The following is an 18,892-nucleotide window of genomic DNA, read 5'->3' as shown; positions in this document are numbered from 1 at the left end:
GGCGGTGCTGGCAGCAGCAGCAGAAGCAACAGAGGCGGCACGGAGTTGGGCGCCGGGTGGCGCTGGAGGCAGCTTCATCAGCAGGGGCGGCAGCAGCAACAGCAGCAGCAGCAGCAGCAGCAGCAGCAGCAGCAGCAGCAGCAGCAGCAGCAGCAGCAGCCCCATCCCGAGAAGGAGGAGGAGAAGGAGGAGGGCTGAGAAGGGGCAGGGGCGTTAGCTGCGTCCAGTCTTGGAAGCGGGAGGAGGAAGCAGCCGCTGTCGCCGCCGCCGCATTGCTACCACCGAGCCAAGCCATGAACCGCGCTCCCCGGAGGCCTCCCGGTGGCCCCACCGACGATCCCCCCATCTCGGAGGACAGCCGCCGCCTGTGAGCCCAGCTCGGAGCTCTCTCACCTCGCCTAGCTTCATCTGCTTTTCCACCCAAGGACCCAAGGTAAAGCCGACAGGGGACAGTGAGTCAGTCAGGACCAGTGGGAGGCGGTAGGGTGGGGAGGTGGTGGTGGTGGTGGGGTGGTGGATGAGGATAGAGAAGGGTGGCTTCTCTGTAGAGCTAGAGAAGCCCCGGGGCCCCAACACCACCCGCCTGGCATAGGGACCGAGAGAGAAGAAGGAGGAGGAGGAAGAGGAGGAAGGTGACTGACTAATCGGGCTCCGTTATAATGTGTTACTACTACAAGAACTTGCCACCACCGCCTCTCTTCCTTTCCCTCCTCTTCCTCCTTCTCCTTCTCTTCCTCCTCCTCCTCCTCCTTCTCCTCCTCCTTCTCCTCCTCCTCCTCCTCCTCCTTCTCCTCCCTGGCTCACTCCTCAGGGTAGCAGCATGCCACCGCCTTCCTCCGCCCAGCCTCTCTCCGGCTGTGATGTGACGGTGCCGCAGCTGCAGCCAGCCAACCTACTGCTGTGGCTGCTCCAAAAACTGGCCCCAGCCTCTTGGGCCTCGCCCCTTCCCTCTGGCTGGGCTGGCGCCCCCGGCTCCTCAACCTGCTGTGCACCGTGCTTGTAGTGGGCTGCAGGTTCTGGGAACTGGAAGATGGAGGTGGAAAAAAAGAGATGATAAGGGAAAGAAGGGGAGGTTAGCATCGTTTGCTAACCTTGGGCACATCTCTCCCGGGGAATGGCAATTGCTGCTTCTCAACTGCCTCCTGTCTTTCCCTCATCTGTACACCCATGGAAGTCTCAAGTTGGGACTCATTAAGAGGAAGATAAGGAGTTGGGAATTACCAATAATGGCAAGGGAATGTCTAAGGAATGTCTGTTCACCTGCATCCCTAGCCAGTGGGAAGAAAGAAGTGATACCCGAACCCAGTGTTAGGAGGCAGGAGCCGTCCACCTCACTCTCCTGCTGCTAACTTGCTCTTTCAGTAGCTTCTAAAGAGTTGTTCTCTCTAAGGATCCCAATAAAAAAGGTGGATGCAGGAGTTAGAAGTCAGTCGCACCTTTTGTAACAGCTATCTCTTTTTTCCTTCCACAATCCACTTCCAGGGCATCTTCATGAAACCGTGCTTAATTTTAGAGCATCCCTATATCTTTATCCCACTTCCTCCCTTGCCTGGCTTTCAGAGTGCTGGTTCCAAAGGTTACTTGGGTGTTGAGGATTCCTTCGTGCTTTAAAATTCTTGTAAAGAAAGTCTGGGAGCCTGAGATAGGATTGGTAGCTCAAGTTTCTTAGCTTTTAAGTTCTTTTTTGGAGAGGGGAATAATTCAGATTTTGACAACTAGACGCCTGAATTACTTTATCAATGTCTCCTGTGGGTGTTTCCCTAAAAGACTTCTCATCTAAGTTGGTGATAGTCAGTGGTCCCTGGTAGCTAACAAATGATTTCCAAAGAAATAAGACACCAGCAAGCCTACTTCTTTTAATGTGTTAATGCGGAAACTGGGAGTACAATAGGGCATAGGATCTCTGCCCTCCAAATAACACTGATACCTGCCAAAGTTGTACTCTTGTTTTGTTGTATTGCAAAATAACCCAAAATAAACCAAGTTAAAGAACTCAAATTTTTATGGAACTTGGGAGGGCACAAAAGGAATGTAGGCTGTACTTTAGAAATTTTGTTGAGGTCAATATGGCCATATGCTGGAAACAGGAAAGCAACAGATCAGATTTGTACTGTAAGAAGTGTTTTAGGTGTCTTGCTTTAGGAGGTCAGAGGGTCCAAGAGGAGAAGCTTTCAGGGTCTCTTTGCTCAGTTGTTAACTTAAATACTCTGCCTTAAATCTAGTTTGGAGGAAAAAAAGAACAAGAGGGTAATTTTTCTAGAATTGTTGTCCAGGCCATTGCAAATAGTCTGTGATGTGACTTGTATAGCATGCAAGACAAACCAGTTCAATTGAAAATCTTTTTAATTGACACCAAGTAGACTGGACTAATACTTTACTAATAAAAAGTACAAAGTCTTTTTTTATGTGTAGGAACTTCCTTTTTCTCCAGACTAGCTAAGCCTTTTATTTGGTATAAAAAAATTTGACAAATAAAATTTTTCAGAGAAATGCATATAACCTATTAGTTAACCAATCAATTATTGATGTTTATGGGAGGCTCATTTGAAAAACAGCCCCCAAATTCCAAAGCTTTGAAAGAATCATCCACTGTGGTTCAGAGGAAAAGGCACTGAGGGATCTAGAGTTGTTATTCAATTGTTTTCAGACAGGTTCTGACTCTTCATGACCCCTTTGGGGGTTTTCTTGGCAAAGACAGAAGAGTGGTTTGCCATTTCCTTTTCCAGCTCATTTGACAGATGAGGAAACTGAGTCAACCAGGACTAAGTGACTTGCCCAGGATCATGTAGCTAGTAAGCATTTGAGGCAGGACTTGAACTCAGGCCTTCCTGACTCTAGGCCTGGCACTGTATCCATCGTGCCACCTAGCTGCCTGCCCCAGCCTGGAGACCTAGATTCAAATTCTGACTCTGTTCTTTATTTACCTGTGTGATATTAGTTGAGTCATATCACCTCTTGAAGTGACTTGCCTAAGGTACTTTTCTTGTCCCTCATACAGAACAGCATTTCATTGTTTATTTTACAAGCAATGGCATCATATATCTTAACAATTATTGACTAATTTTTAAATTTAAATTCCAAATGGGGACGTGGACTTTAGTTTTCATATTGTTTGGACCTTTGGAGTCCCTTCGAGCCTTAAAAGAATTATTTAAAAACGTTATTTTTTAAACTGACCTGCCATTTCTATTACATGTGTGATATGATCATATCACTACCTTGTAATAGGCAGACTGGTAGAGACAGGACAGTGGATTGAGTCTGGGCTTGAAATCAGAAAGACGTAGGAATCCCACCTCCATAGCAACTCCATAAGACATCTGCTACATCACTCAAGAGTGGCCATCTGTGCAGGGAGTCTCCCATATTGATGAAATCATAAATACTTCCTGTATTACTATGTGTTACACATGTATGAATATACACTGTATATGTTCACAGCCTGATGACTAACCAGAACAGTGATTCAGTTTTCTGACTAATGAATTAATAGGCCGTTATACAAAATCTAAGATGTTTCAAATATTTTTCTCTATTGATCTGAGTCTTAATTCCTATAAAAGTTTCCTTGATCTTATTTCATTCCAATTTTCGCCACCTTTTCAGCAAACCAAGGATTAAAAATCTATTATTGAACATGTAGTTTGGGGAACTTTGTACATATCTCTAAAACCTTAAAAGGAATCTCAGAATGGGAAATTTCTCAACTTCTACCCTTGATAATTCACTGCTTGAGATTAGACTTCTTCAGCTGTTTTTTTTTCCCCTTTTTTTCTGTCTTTTCAGGTGATATTGGCTCATTTAAACCCTATCTTAATTGTCTTATTTTGAGCCTGGTTAATTCTTGAATTCATGTTAATTCATTTTAGTTCACAATTGTTCACAAATTATATTTCAGGAAATTGAATGCTTCAGATTAGGAAATATTCTTACCGAAATTCAATCTTCAGTTGCTATGTACATTAAAAAGAAAGTCAGCAGTTGCTAAGATACATGATAGTGTCATTTATAAAAATAAGCTGCGAAAATGCTGCCTTTTGTGAGAGAGCAGAAAGATACTTCTGGCAAGTCATTTAAAAATTTAAAATTTACATAAAAATTAGCAGTTGCTAAGATACGTGATACTGTCATTTATAAAAAACGAACAAGCAATTACTGTCCTTCATTTACTTCATAAAGACAGAAAGGTGCTCATGTCAAGTCACTGTACCTCTCTCTGCCTCAGTTCCCTTATCTGTAAAATGGGGATAATAATAGTATGTCCCTTACTGGGTTATTGTGGGGATTAAGAGAGATAGAATAATTATTACTCTCTGTCATCACCAACCATTGGAACATCCTTTCCATTTGTGTATCTTCTCCAACACTTGGCATAGTGCCCTGCATTCAGATAATATATATTACTTGAATTGAATTGAATTGAATACCAGCACTCTACTTTAAAGCCCTATTACCTCTTCTCTGTACATGATTTGACTCTATACAATTGGTCCATGCCTCACCCTCCCCAACTGCTCTGAATACATTTATCAGTTTAATTAAAAAAAAAAAACAACTCTATCCAATACCTGGCTATAGGGAGAACCCTGTGCAAATTAGTGGGGGAAATAAAAAGCTTGGCAAAGGCACTACCTTGTCCTTGTAGTTTATAGTCTTTGAGAGGGATGTGATAATAGAATGTAAACTCCCTGAGGGCAGAGAATATTTTGTTTTTGTGTCTTCAGCTTTATCATAGTGCTAAATAGATATAGTAAACATGCTATATGTAGAGAGAGTATATTTTTACATGGCAAGCACACAATTTAAAAAAAAAATAATTTTTTAGCCAATTATATGTAATAGAAAATTTCCATATAAGTTTTCTGAAGTTATATATGATCCATATTGTTTCCCTTTCTCCTTCCCTCCTTCTCCTCCTGGAGCTGGCAAGCAATTAAATCTGAGTTATACACATATTATTATGTAAAACATTTCTGTATTGTTCATTTTTATGAATGAATAGTCTTATAAAACCAAAACTCCAAAACATATAAAACAATTGAAAAATCATATGCTTCCATTTGCCTTCTAGCTCCAACAGTTCTTACTCTGGGGGGTGAGTGGCAGTCTTTACGTCCCTGAGAATTGTCTTGGATCAGTGTACTGCCAAGAGTAGCTAAGTCTATCACAGTTGATCATTCCATAATATTGCTGTTCCTGTGTACAATGTTCTCTTAGTTCTGCTTATTTCACTCTGCATCAGTTCATGTAGGTCTTTCTAGCTGTTTCTGAAAACATTCTGTTCATCATTCCTTATAGCACAAATAGTATTCCATCACCATCATATACCATCATTTGTTCAGCCATTCCCCAATTGATGGATATTCCTTTAGTTTCCAATTCTTTGCCACCACAAAAAGCAGATATAAATATTTCACACAATGATTGTTTATTATTAATTGAATCACATTTGTTTATGTGCTTGAGTTACTATAATAAATGATAAAAGGTTAAGACAAAGTGCTTTGTGAGGTGAGATGGTGTGAATGGCTTAGGGGAAGGATCAGAGAAGGCTTCTTAGAGGAGGTGAAATTGAAGCTGGGCTGAAGCAGTTGGGACAGCATCTCCGGAGAGAAGAGATAAAACATTTTTGGACAGGACCTATATGGAAATTAATTTTTCTGGACTATGTGTATTGAGTATAACAAGTTTGGTTTTTCTTTTCTTTTGGTAGTAGTAGGGAGAAAGAAGGACTAGAATAGAGACAGGATAGTTAAGAAAAGGACGAAAAGTGCTTATTGAAGTATTTTTTAATGCTCAGAAGATAACAGGAGGAAGATGAGAAAGAATCACTGAAAAGCTGGAAGACTTTGAAATTTACAAAATTAATGTATTATAGGCTAAAAGGGAAAGCAATCTTTACATAAGAGAGAGTCATGGGTGGCAGTGGGAACAGAGAAGAAGAAATAAATGAGAAAGAAGCTGTCAGATACAGAACGCGAGAAAGAAGGGAAGAACCCAGAGGTTCCAAGAATTTCAACTAGGTGAATAGTGGTGGCACCCATAAAAATATTGATGTCAAAGAGGGAGTAGATATTAGAGAAAAGCTGATGAGCTAAGGGTTTCGACGCCTTTTGAGACAACAGTTTTAGAAGAATGGTGGGGATTGGAGTCGGAATTCAAATAATTGAGGGATAGCGGGCAATGATATAGTAGGAGGACGGAGCAGAAACTATTTTTTCTGCTAATTTTGTAAAAGATATGGGATGGTAGTTGGATGGAATATGAGGAGCAGAGGAAAATCTCTATATGCATATATGGCCAAGAAAGATCTAATGCAGTGGGTGAGGCTAAGAGAGAGAATAGAACAAAAGGCCAAAGGAATTTATAGATAATAGAACCCAGAGAGAAGGAGAGGAGGTAGGTGGAGAAGAGTGAGAGATAATACTAAGAATAAGAGGATTATTGGAGTATAGATTTTGAGCCAGAAAGGGGCCTTCCAGGTCATTAAGAAGCCAACTACATTATTTAGAGGTTAGCTAACTTTCCTAAGGTCACATAGGTAGTAAGTGACAGAGCTGAGATTTGGGCCCAATTGCTCTGTTTCTAGTAATGCATTCTTTCCACTATACAAAAGTTTAAGTATTGGAGGAATGTCTATGTGAGAGAGCCATTTTGGCCCCAGTTTTCTCTGTGATTTAGAATAGTAGATTAGCTGTTATAATTTGGGGAGTCAGGGATTCAGTTAGGGGTTTAAGGAGAAAAGTTCTGGAACAACTGATACAGAGACTTTATCTTTTTGAAATGTGCCTCTGATCATGTCACTCCCCAGCTTAAAAATATTCAATGGCTTCAATTTTTAGCCTGGAATTCAAAATACTACTATCTGGTACTAGTCTACTATTCTTGTTTGGTGTCTCACTTCCCCATATATGCTTAAGTATAAGCCAATTGGGTCTTTTCTCCTTTCCTTAAACCTACTTTTTGGTTTTTCTTTGGTATCTCTATGTATGCTTTTCCCTCTGTGAGAATCACCACCTCATCTACTTCCAGTTGAAATCTTCAGGCCCTCAGTTCCTCCCTCTTAGACAGCTGGGATAGAGAGCCTGATCTGGAGTTAGAACTACTTCTGCTGTTAACTTGGTGACTGGTCAAGTGACTTTTGGTCTAAGATCTCTGGGTCTGAGGTTCCTCTTTTTGTAAAATCAAGGTTTTATTTTTCGAGATGTTTTCATTTTATGATCCTTTTGTTCAGTTGTTTTTCAGTCATGTCTAACTCTTTATATCTCCACTTGGTGTTTTCTTGGCAAAGATACCATTTCCTTCTCCAGCTTGTTTTCCAGATGAGGAAACTGAGGTAAACAGGGTTAAGTGACTTGCCTAGGGTCATACAGCTAGGAAATGTCTGAGGCCAGATTCAAACTCAGGAAGATGAATCTTTCAGACTCCAGGCCTGGCACTCTATCCACTATACCACCTAGCTGCCTCCCAAAACTGAGAGGGAAAGGAAAAGCAGCGAACAGCACTCAAGGTTGGAGATGAAAGGAGGAAGGAGGGATCTTTCTTAATAGGATACTTTACAAAAACATATCTTTTGAAAACCAGAAAATTCTATTGTCCGTGACATCCGATACTAATTTTGTTATTAAGGTATATATGAAGGCATAGTGAAAGTCCTAAGTGTCCAATAAGCGATATATAGGGGATTCCTTTAAAACACTGGGTGGATAGACTTAATGGATAGAGAACCAGGCCTGGAGATGGGAGGTCCTGTATTCAAATCTGACTTTAGATACTTCCTAGCTATGTTACCTTGAGCTAGTCACTTAATCCCCATTGCCTAACCTTTATTGTAAGCTCTTGTGCCTTGGAACCAATACTTAATATTGATTCTAAAACAGAAGATAGAGATTTTTTTTCTTCACTTTGGGTGGCATGATTTTCAAACTTTGCCTGGGATGCACAGATGCTTTGTCCATTCTGGGTGAACCCAGGCTTTTCAAGGCTCTAAGGCTAACGTCACCTCTTCCCACAAAGGCTGCACCATGCCTCCTAGGAGGAGGCGATCGATCCTCTTTGATTCTCAAAGGAATTTGTTCCTTCCCTCCTTAGAGTTCTTTCCAGGGCTCCTTCGTCATACATTTATTTCTGCACCTGTCTGATTTTTCTTGAAAGGGAGGGCCTTGTTCTAGTCATCAGTTGACACTTATTTATTACTTAAATACCTACTCTCTGCCAGGCACTGGGCTAGGGCTACAAAGACAAAAGCAAGCCCAGCTTCAAGGAGTTTGCAATTTTGTGCCAACTCCTCCCTGCCAAGGGCACCTATTGGCACCTGAACTTTGCAATCCATAAAGTGAAAATAATACAAGAAGCATTTATGACAAATTCATCCGAGTAGAAGGGGAGACCCAGGATGCCTTCTGGGACAGTCAAGCAGAATTTAATTCACGCGAGAGCTCGCCTGCTATATGTATGTAGAGGGAAGATTAAGAGAAATTGGCTATACGGTAATTTCTTAGCTAATTAAATGATTCTTGCTAACTCGGTACTGATATCTGTCAGACAAAGACAAGCCCTTTCAAAATGTAACCGATTTTTCAAACTGGACAATCTCTTAAAATAATCATTTAACATTTTGGGGGGACAGCTAGGTGACTGGAGATGGGAGGTAGTGCTGGATTCAAATAGGACCGCAGATACATCCTAGCTGTGTGTCTCTGGGCAACTCATTTGACCCCAAATGCCCAGTCCTTACTACTCTTCTGCCTTGATTCTAAGATGGAAGATAAGGGTTTAAATATTTTTTTCACTCTGTTTTTTGGTACCCTGGGGCTTTGCCCCAGCTATCCTGTACCTAGTTATGGGTCACACACACACACACACACACACACACACACACACACACACACACACACACACACATATATATATATTATATATATATATAAAATCAATATAGTCGCCCAAATATATATTAAGTGACTGAATGACTCATGAAAGAAAAGTAGCTTCAGTTTCTTGCCCCTATTTAACCTTCTTCACAGGGGAAAAGAACTCAAGTTTATATAAACTGTTAGTATTGCTGGTTAAGTCTTGAGCTGATAAGCTTAGCTTTCTTTCCTCTGGACTTTGAGAAGTTTCCTCTATTTGTGCTCCTTCACCCATTAATGTGAATAGTGATAAGTTTGTTTGGAATCGAAATTCCCCAGTGAGTGCTTCACCTAATGGCTATAACTTTTATTTAAATATCCTAGATAACAAAAGGAAGTCTTTCTCTCTCAGGTATATTCCCGAAGATTAATATGTATTTTGTTATTGTTAAGATGTCTCATAGAGCTCTCCAGGCAATATCGTAGCCTCTGCAGGGGACAGTATAAATGTGCATTATTTATTTAACAAGTCAACAGCATTTGAATATTATAGCATCCTTGAAAAAGGGAGTGGTGCTTTGGGAGCTGTACCTGCTGTACATATTTACTTTATAGAGAAAGGCATAATCTTAGCTTCGAATTTGAATTACCAGACAAAGGAAGTTTTAAATTAGATTGCTTGAAACCAGAAAAGGACTTGGCCTGGTGGGAAGCTAAAGGGCATTATACAGAGGACTGGACTTGAAATCAGGGAGATTCGGCTTCAAAGGCTGACTCAGACACTTACTAGCTGTGTGACACCCTGGGCAAGTCACTCAATCTCTGTCTGCTTCAGTTTCCTTATCTATAATAGTGGGATAATAATAATATAACATATAAAATATAATACATAATAATTCTATGTGATAATGTTATATATTGTATAATATAATATTTATATGCTGTGTAATATACTATAATAATAATTGTATGTAATATAATAACAATCCAAATAGGATTGTTGTGAGAATCAACTGAGATGACATGTATAAAATGCTTTGTAAGTCTTTCAGTGCTATATGAATGCTAGCTCTTATTATTTTTAACTACCTTGAAATATCTCCACGAATCCCTTCCAATGCCTGGAATACACTCGCTCCTCACCTCTGCCTCTTTGAAAGTCCTAGCTTGTTTCAAAACCCAATTCAGGTTCCACCTCCTATGAGAAATCTTTCCTCATTCCCTTTGACATTAGGTTTTTCTGTGCCCCCAAATAGTCATCTCTGTACTTTCTAGCTAAGATAATGCAGACAGGATCAGAAGCTCCTTGAGGGAAGGGGCTAGTTTATCTTTTGTTTTTGTATGGTCAGAGGCTAGTACAGTGTCCTTTATCTAGATAATACTAAGTAAATGCATGTTGGGTTAGATTAGATTAGAATACCAAAATGGGGTCACCTCTTTCACCAGTGCACTGAAAAACCTCTCTTACAGCTTGTTAGCCTGTGAAATTCTTGACATTGTGTCAGCCATCCTCCAAAAGAGGAGGATGCATTATGCAACACAATGGGGGGTCTTCCTTCCTTGTTCTTTGAGTATTTGGGGGTGCCAATGCACCATTTGAGCTATTTATTGCTTCTCATTCTTGATATGTGGAGGGCCCACCTTTGACCATGAACACATTCTGTATCTGCGTTGATGCCAGGGACCAGTCTGTGTCTGTTGTGCCTCTTCCCATTGTCATCTGGGTTGTCACTTTCCATTCATCTTTAGCTCTTGGTTCAGCTTTTATGGCACTGAGGCATAGCACTGGGAGAGTTTTGGTGTGAAACAAAGAGACTTTCCTGGCTGTCAGCAGTTGTAAAAGAATTGAAAGCACTGCCTGATTCCCAAAATCTATGCCAGGTGCTTTTCTTCCTATTCCACCACCAATTTGCCTACAGTCTACTCAAGATGAATTTTTCATTTATTTTATTTTTTCACTGTTGAGACTTGAACCAATCTCTTGTGTTCTCTTGGACCTCTTGGAGTTATGGAGGCTTTCACAGACTACAACATCTGTGAGATGGAAGGGCCCTCATGGGCCATCATCCCAAACAAGACACAAAAAAAGAACTCTCCCTACCATCTACCATGTAAACAAGTGTTATGTAGCCTTAGCTTGAAGCTCCCAAATGTTAATAAACTCGCTATCTCCCCAAATTGTACATTATACCTTGGGGACAGCTCTAATTGTTAGGAGGGCTTTTCTTGCAGACAAGCAACTTCTGGTTTTCTGTAAAGTTCCACCCTCTGCACTTTGGGACCTATAAGAAAAAGTCTAATCTCTCTTCTGTGTAGTATTGTTCCCAGGCTTGATACAATTGGTATGACATCATCTGCAAATAAGAATGTTGGAGCATCTCTCCACAATAGGAAATCCTTCCTTTGTTTATATGTTGGGAAAGATCTCTTCTCTAACACAATATCTTTCTACTACCTTCTAATTTGGTCTAAATGTTCTTCAAGTCTAGGAAATGGAAGAGCTGGAAACACAATCAAACTTCTGGACAGAAGTAGGGGGACTTGAAAAAGGGAGAGAGAGAGGGGGGTGGGGGAAGAACAAAACCTTAAACAATCTGTTCCACTAAGAGAGGGGCAAATAAGAGGAAACAGGAAATCCTGCTTTATGACTAATATGATGTAATTGAGGCCAGCTAGATAATTCCCCCAGAACTAGTAGGTCTTTATAAGCACCTTCCTGATTTACATTTTATAATCCTAAACTGAGACTACAGGTAGGAAGTAGTGTGTGATGAAGAAAATCATTGGGCAGAAATGTTAAGGAAAGGTAGGAAGTATGTAGTCTCCACTTCAAGGATAAGGACAATCTGCTTTATCCTTGAGACACAACTAACTGAGTTAAAAGGAAGAAGGAGACCCTCAATAGAAATTGACCTTAGAGGAAAAGGCTGGCTGGGTTGTTTTTGAATGTAGCCAAGGGATGAGGCATGAGAGACATTTGTTTCTCAGGGAATGCTCTGTTCTAAAACACAAGGATGTCATACAGTCTCACAAGTACTAAGAGTGGACTAGGGATCTCTTTTAGGTCATGGTAATTTTTTCATTTATCGTGTATCATATATAATATATCCTAATTGAGTATTTTTAAGGTGACTTGATAAAAGATAACAATAAAAAGCTCACTATTCCCTTCTGTAAGAAGCTTTTCTTGGTCCCCTCAAGCTGCTAATGTCTTCTATTCTCATATTGCCTGCCATCTCCTTTGTATATTTCTTGCATGTACTTCATTATTTACATGTTGTCTCCCCCAATTAGAATATAAACTCTCTGAGGGCAGAGATCATGGTATTTTTTTTAAAATCTCCTTTGCTTAGTACAATGTATTTAATAAATGCTTGCTGACTTACTAGTTTCCTTCAAGTCTCAGTTTGTGGTCCATCTTCTACTTGGGACTGTTATTAATCCTCCAATCATTCCATCTTGTATCATTATTTTTATATAATTTATATCTCTATACATATATGTGTATCCCCTGGCAGAACATAAAATTCTTAGGAACAAAATCTGATTCATTTTTGTTTTCATATCCCCATTGCTTAGCACACACAGTAGGTGCTTAAAAAATAAATGCTTGTTGATTAAAAGTATACAAAGAAGTAGGAAGGAGTTAATTAAAAAGTTAATTTTAGCAAAGCATATTTCAAGAAGCTTAAGGAATTATCTAAAAAGCTCCACAGGGTAGAAGTATTTGGGGTCAGTAACATCCAAATGCACATTCCTTAAGGAACAACACACTAATGGTGCAAAGAGAAAAAGCTCCTTCCTATCCATGAGAAAATGAGGATGACAGAAGAAGGAAGCTGAGTTGGCCAAACCCATAATTGTACTAGGGCTTGAATCACCACAGCAATGTTTAGGAAGTGAGGGGATAGATAGGGTCAGGATAAGGGGAAAGTGAAAAAGAATCATGCAGTTAGCTCTGAAAATCTCAAAGTGAGAAATATGAGACATGATGAAAGAAAGAAAGAAGGGAAGGAAGGGAGGGAGCGGGAGAGAGAGAGAGGAGAGAGAGAGAGAGAGAGAGAGAGAGAGAGAGAGAGAGAGAGAGAGAGAGAGAGAGAGAGAAAAGAAAAGAAAATCTATATGTATAAAGGGGGAAAAGAAAGAGGGACCTTTGGAAATAAAAAATATCATAGACTGGTAAAAATTGTCAACAGAGCATCAGACCTCTAATGACCCTTCTAGCTCTGCAACTCTTGGAGTTCATTGTAGTGGTCATCACATAGCTAGTTGTGGCCATATTTCACAGAGCACCAGGCCCTGAGTCAGGAAGACTCATCTTCATTAGTTCAAATCAGGCCTCTGTTACTTAATAGCTGTGTGACCCTGGGAAAGTCACTTAACCCTGTTTGTCTCAGTTTACTCATCTGTCAAATGAGTTAGAGAAGGAAATGATAAGTTACTCTAGAATCTTTACCAAGAAAGCNGAGGGAGAGAAAAAAGAAAGAAAAGTAGATAGTCTCTGCTCTCACTGTAATGGAGATCACACATGTGAGAAGTATCAGTTACAAATCATATGGAAAGATCCTTAGGATGCAATGTCAAAGCAGATGGTCCTGTCTCTTCTTTAATGGTCCTGTCTCTTCTTTAATAGCATTTCCACTGATAAAATCATATTCATTTTGGATGCTGAACAATTTCACGGTGCTGAGGACTTCAGTGATAAGAACATCCATTTCTGGGTCTTGAGTAGCTGTGGCTACAGCCCCTGAAGAGATTACCTCCATAGGGGTTGCTTTGGAAGGATGATGGTTTTGGGGATTAGGCTGAAAAATGATCTGGGTGAGAGAAGGAGCAGGGGGCTGGGATTCTTATGTTCACCTTCCTTTTGGTGGCAGCTGGCCATAGGTCAGTGTTGATAGAAGCAAAACTAGAACTTCTGTGTCCTACTCAGTTTATTTTTACCAAAGTTGGTGTCTATCTTTAGCTACTCCAGAATTGGCTGACCTTAAAAAAAAAAAAAAAAAAAAGCTTCCGAAATCTATGTATTTTTCTGATTTTTGGCAGATACTTCTGAAATCCAAAAAGTTTTTCCTCTGTGTCCCCAGCTTTTCCTTTGTGGCATAAAAGAGGCCAAATTGTCTCTTGTGTACTTACATGCATCACATGCTATTTATTCCATTAATAAATTCTCTGAATGAAAATGGAAGAATTAATTATGATTGAATGAAAAAAAAAACATGAATTAAGTCCACACTATGTGTGAAACCTTGAGCTAAGTCCTGGGAATACAAATAGAAGAGCAGAGAAATACCTGATCTCAACATTTCAATAAGAGTTTTTTCATTCTAAAATCTCAGCGCAGTCTTGACTCACAAGTCCTACTATGCTTTAATAAAGAATGCCAAAATTTGATTTCCTGGAAAATGGCTTGATGAGATTTCCTATATGACTTCATTACTTTCTTGTTTCCTCCTCATTATGAGTTCCCTAACAGGGCTGTGGACCTTTCTGAAAGGTTCCTCCTCTCAGATCTGTTCTTCAGTAGAACAAGTTTAGTCATCAGGTACCTGGCACATCCTAGCTGCTTAATAAATGCTTGTTTATGTATTTATCAAGTATCAACAGGATGTCTTGAAACTACACTCTGCCAGGACCAAATTAGGGCAAGAAGGAGGAGGGTCATCACTACTAGACATAAACCTCAAAAGTGATGGTCAACACAAAGATCAGTCAAAGGAGACATAGACAGCAAATGCTGTTCCCTATCTTCTTTTCTTTCTCTAGGAGTTATTAACTTGAGGTCTGTGAACTCTTCATTATTATTATTTTAATATTCTGATAACTGTAAAGCTTATCCCCAAAGCCTTTTATTTAAAAAATCCTTACCTTTTGTCTTAGTATCAATTCAAAGACAAAAGAGGGGCAAGGACTAGGCATTTAGAGTTAGGTGACTTGCCCAGGGTCACACAGCTAGAAAGTATCTGAGGTCACATTTGAACACCCAGGTCCTTCCAACTCTAATTTCTGGTGTTCTGTCCACTGAGTTATCTAGCTGTCCTTCCAAAAAGTTTTAGTGCTCTTTTGAGTTTCAGTAACTTCAGAAGTAGAGTCAGATAGGTGGTGCAATGGGTAGAGCACCAAGCCTAGAGTCAGGAAGACCTGAGTTCAGATCTGGCCTCAGTTACTAGCTGTGTCTAGGCAAGTCACTTAACCCTGTTTACCTCAGTTTCCTCATCCTGAAAATTAGCTGGAGAAAAAAATGGCAAACACTTCTGTATCTTTGCCAAGAAAATCTCAAAGGAGAGCACAGAAAGTCAGACATGATTGAAACTACTAACAACAACCAACTTCGGAAGTAATAGAAGCTACAAACTACAACCTTACAAAACAAATCTAAAAGGTTAATGATTTTACATTTTAAACTGTTGAAATTCTTCTTATTAAAATTCAATATTGGGGGCAGCTGGGTAGCTCACTGGATTGAGAGCCAAGCCTAGAGATGGTAGGTCCTAGGTTCAAATCTGACCTCAGACACTTCCCAGCTGTGTGACCCTGGGCAAGTCACTTGACCCCCATTGCCTACCCTTACCACTCTTCTGCCTTGGAGCCAATATTGGCTCCAAGATGGAAGGTAAGGGTTTAAAAAAAATTCAATTTTACCACTACCTTAAGCTACATGAGAAATCTCTTGTTAGTTTTTGAACTTTGTAAAAAATTTCCTCATCTACTGTTCAGTGACTGAAAAGATTGCATTGGTAATCCTAGTCTTCAGACCACCCAATGAGTGAGGTTTTCATGTGTACGTGACAGTTTTTATGTGACATCACAAGAAAAAGTGTTAATGCAGATAGATCCAGTGACAGAAGGGGCCAAATAAAAGGAACCCCTTCTATCAATCCAACAGTCTGAGAAAGTATCATCTGGAAAATTAGATTAGTCAAAAATATATTTGATAAAATTCACAAAACTACCTAATCAAAAAAGAAATTAAAGTAATCCATATTTAAATGATTTTAGTAACTTTGTAGCATTTACTCTTCTGAAGTTTTTAAAGCTTAAAATTGCACCCAGACTTTTGGCACACTTCTGTATTTTCGACCTCATTGGTTTCCTTCATAATCCTACATTTTCATTTTAGGGCACTCGAAATGTTACTCTGAAGACTATTCACCAGGTTGCCAGTTAGGGGTACAAAGCACAAAAATGAGTTTGTGTCCTGCTCTACAGACAAGTTCCCTTCTAATAGTATTGCCCCACCTCCCACAGCTATAGCCTTCATGTTTCCCAGGTGGGCTCTGAAATGTTAGGCTGCCATCATGCCACTCTGATTGGTATTACTGCAGCTCAGCCAGCTTAATTCAACTTGTAATGGCTGGAATGGAAAGAAGGGTGGGAAGAATGTTAGAAGTATTGCTTAACTCCGGATGTCCTTTCCCTGCTAAACTGAGCTGTTTGATATCTAAGTGAATGGGACAGAACCGGAGAGAGTTTTAGGAAGAATCATGGGAACCAAATTGTCTTTGATCCAGACACTCCAGGAAAATAATGCCTGTATCTGAGTAACTGAGCTTGGTCACCCAGTGACTCACCTATGATTGTGTGTGTGTGTGTGTGTGTGTGTGTGTGTGTGTGTGTGTGTGTGTGTGTTTAATTCATGTCCCCAGTTGGATTCTGGTAGATATCACAAATAGTGTTGGAAACCAAAGAATGGTTTTTGTGGCAGGGTTGTGCTATGTCATGGTTCGGCTGATTGCGAGGAGTTCCTAAAAAACCAGAAATACACATATAAATGTTGAGAAGCCTCTCAATTTTGATGATGTTAAATTTTCTCAAAATAGAGATAAATACATCACACATACCAATGATTCCCAAAGTGGGCGCTACCACCCCCTGGTGGTTGCTGCAGTGATCTAGCAACGGTGATGGCCACAGGTGTATTTATCTTTCCTATTAATTGCTATTAAAATTTTAAAAAAATTTAATTTCCAGGGGGCTAAGTAATATTTTTTTCTGGAAAGAGGGGGAAGACCAAAAAGTTTGGGAACCACTGACATATACTATCAGCCTTGAGTTTTGGCCAATTTTCCTGAATCACTAAAAAAAAAAAAACCAAAACAATTATTCCTCATAACAGAGGTGTTCCACTGGGCAGGGATAGATAGATAGGAAGGATTTGCTTATTGGAATGGTGATGTAAAAACAAAAGATACCTCCTCCTAAATGATAAAAATAAATAGATTCAAATAATAGAAATGATGGAAAGCTACTCAATTTCTCTGATGCTAATTCTTCTTAAAGACTGTCTTCCATTCCTTATACTGTTTACCTCCATAAATCTAATTCCTGTTCCTTACTTTCTTGTTTCTATTGATGGCTCCATTATTCTCCAGGGTCAGATCTTACTTAGCTTTGACTTCTCTCTAATCCTACCCTCAAAGCACTCATCCAATCAATTACTGAAGGCTGCTCTTTCAAAATTTTCCATATTCCCACTATCACCACCCTCATTACTTCTTGCCTTTACCGTTATGCTGGTACTGTGAGCATTTCTACCCTCTGCTTTATCATTCTCTCCTTGACCTGGAACACACACACACACACACACACACACACACAAATCTCTTTACACTTCTGCAAGACCAGTTTTCTTCAAGTATAATATTAAAAGCTTCAGAAAGTCTCAGCTTTACTACTCTTTAGATATGTGACCTTGGATAAGTCACATGAGTTCTCTAAGCCTCAATTTCCTCATCTACAAAGTTGTGGTGGGGCATTAATACCTGCTCTACCACATTAGAGATTTTTTAAAATGACTAAGTCCTCTAGAATTGGCAAAGTGATATATAAGGTATCAGCATGTCAATTTCCCTGCTCTAAAATATCAGTCATTCTACAACAGTCACTAAATAAAGTGAGCGCCATCAAAATAATCTGCCATTTTTGGCCCTCCACAGCAAAGCTTACCCTTCTAGCATCAGTTCCCATGATCCTACAGAATTCCAGCCAAAGACAATTGCTTCCTGTGTGGCACAGAAGAAAAGAATGTTAACTTTGAGGCTCCAATCCAACTTCTGGTCCTTACTCTATGTGACACTAGGAAATGATTTAATATCTTGAAGCCTCATTTTCTCCTTCATGAGGATCTCAGACTAGATGGCCTCTAAGGACCCTTCCACCCTCCATTTATGATCTTGGGTACTGTTCCTTCTAAATGGTCTCTTGTTTCTTTGATCCAAGTGCTTTTGCTCATGCTGTTCCCTCAGGCATCTTTACCTTGGAAAAGCTTCAAAGTTTAGTTGATCTCACATCTCCATTGTGAAGCCCTCCAGGATTCTCTCAGCTGGACATGATTGCTCTCACCTCTGAAGTACCACATCTCTCTTATGGCATTTGTCATCTTCTGCATTAGTGACATTTAGCTACCACTCTCAACCCTTTAAACCAGATAATAAGCTCCCTGAGGGTAAAAACTGCAGTTCATTGTACCTCCTCTAGCACCCAACAAAATACATGGCAACAAAGCATGTGCTCCAAAAACGAATTCTCTAATCTATAGACATTATATTTCTCACTGAACTAAGTCTCAAGTTCTTGTTTAAATAGTGTTTAATGTTCACTAATAATAATAATGTCTAGCATTTATATAATCCTTTTAGGCTTGCAAATCTCTTTACAAATGTAATCTCATGTGATGTAACCACAACCCTTGTAGGAGGTACTCCTATTATCCTCACTTTACAGATAGGAAACTAAAGTTAAGAGAGATTAAACCTGAGAGACTTCCCCACAGTCACCTGATCTAGAGTCTGCTGATTGTTTCTAGTTTATCCAGAATATACTTTATTTGCATACAGTGATTTGCTTGTTGACTCCCTCATTAGACTACAAACACCTTGAGAGCAGGGATCATCTTGTACATTTTTTTTATATCCCCATTAGCACAATGCCTGGCACATAGTAGTAGGCATTTAGTAAATGTTCATTGGTTGACTGACTGAGGCAGGATTTGAATTTGGATCTTCCTAGCTTCAAATCCAACACTCAGTAGTCATGGTGTT

The 18,892-nt window shown here is 39.8% G+C and overlaps 1 protein-coding gene across 1 annotated transcript in view; it reads left to right on the top strand.

The window, feature by feature from the left end:
• The first annotated feature begins 237 nt into the window (after positions 1-237).
• LRRC8C (leucine rich repeat containing 8 VRAC subunit C) overlaps positions 238-18,892 on the top strand; it is a 97,775-nt gene continuing 79,120 nt past the window's right edge. Inside the window, exon 1 of the mRNA XM_044676016.1 lies at positions 238-433. The gene's annotated coding sequence lies outside the window, so the exon portion shown is untranslated. The remainder of the gene's footprint in view (positions 434-18,892) is intronic.

This window comes from Gracilinanus agilis, chromosome 4 (assembly GCF_016433145.1).
Source record: "Gracilinanus agilis isolate LMUSP501 chromosome 4, AgileGrace, whole genome shotgun sequence".
Lineage (NCBI taxonomy): Eukaryota > Metazoa > Chordata > Mammalia > Didelphimorphia > Didelphidae > Gracilinanus > Gracilinanus agilis.
Note: the sequence above shows the minus strand (reverse complement) of the source record. Positions and strands in the feature narration are given on the sequence as shown.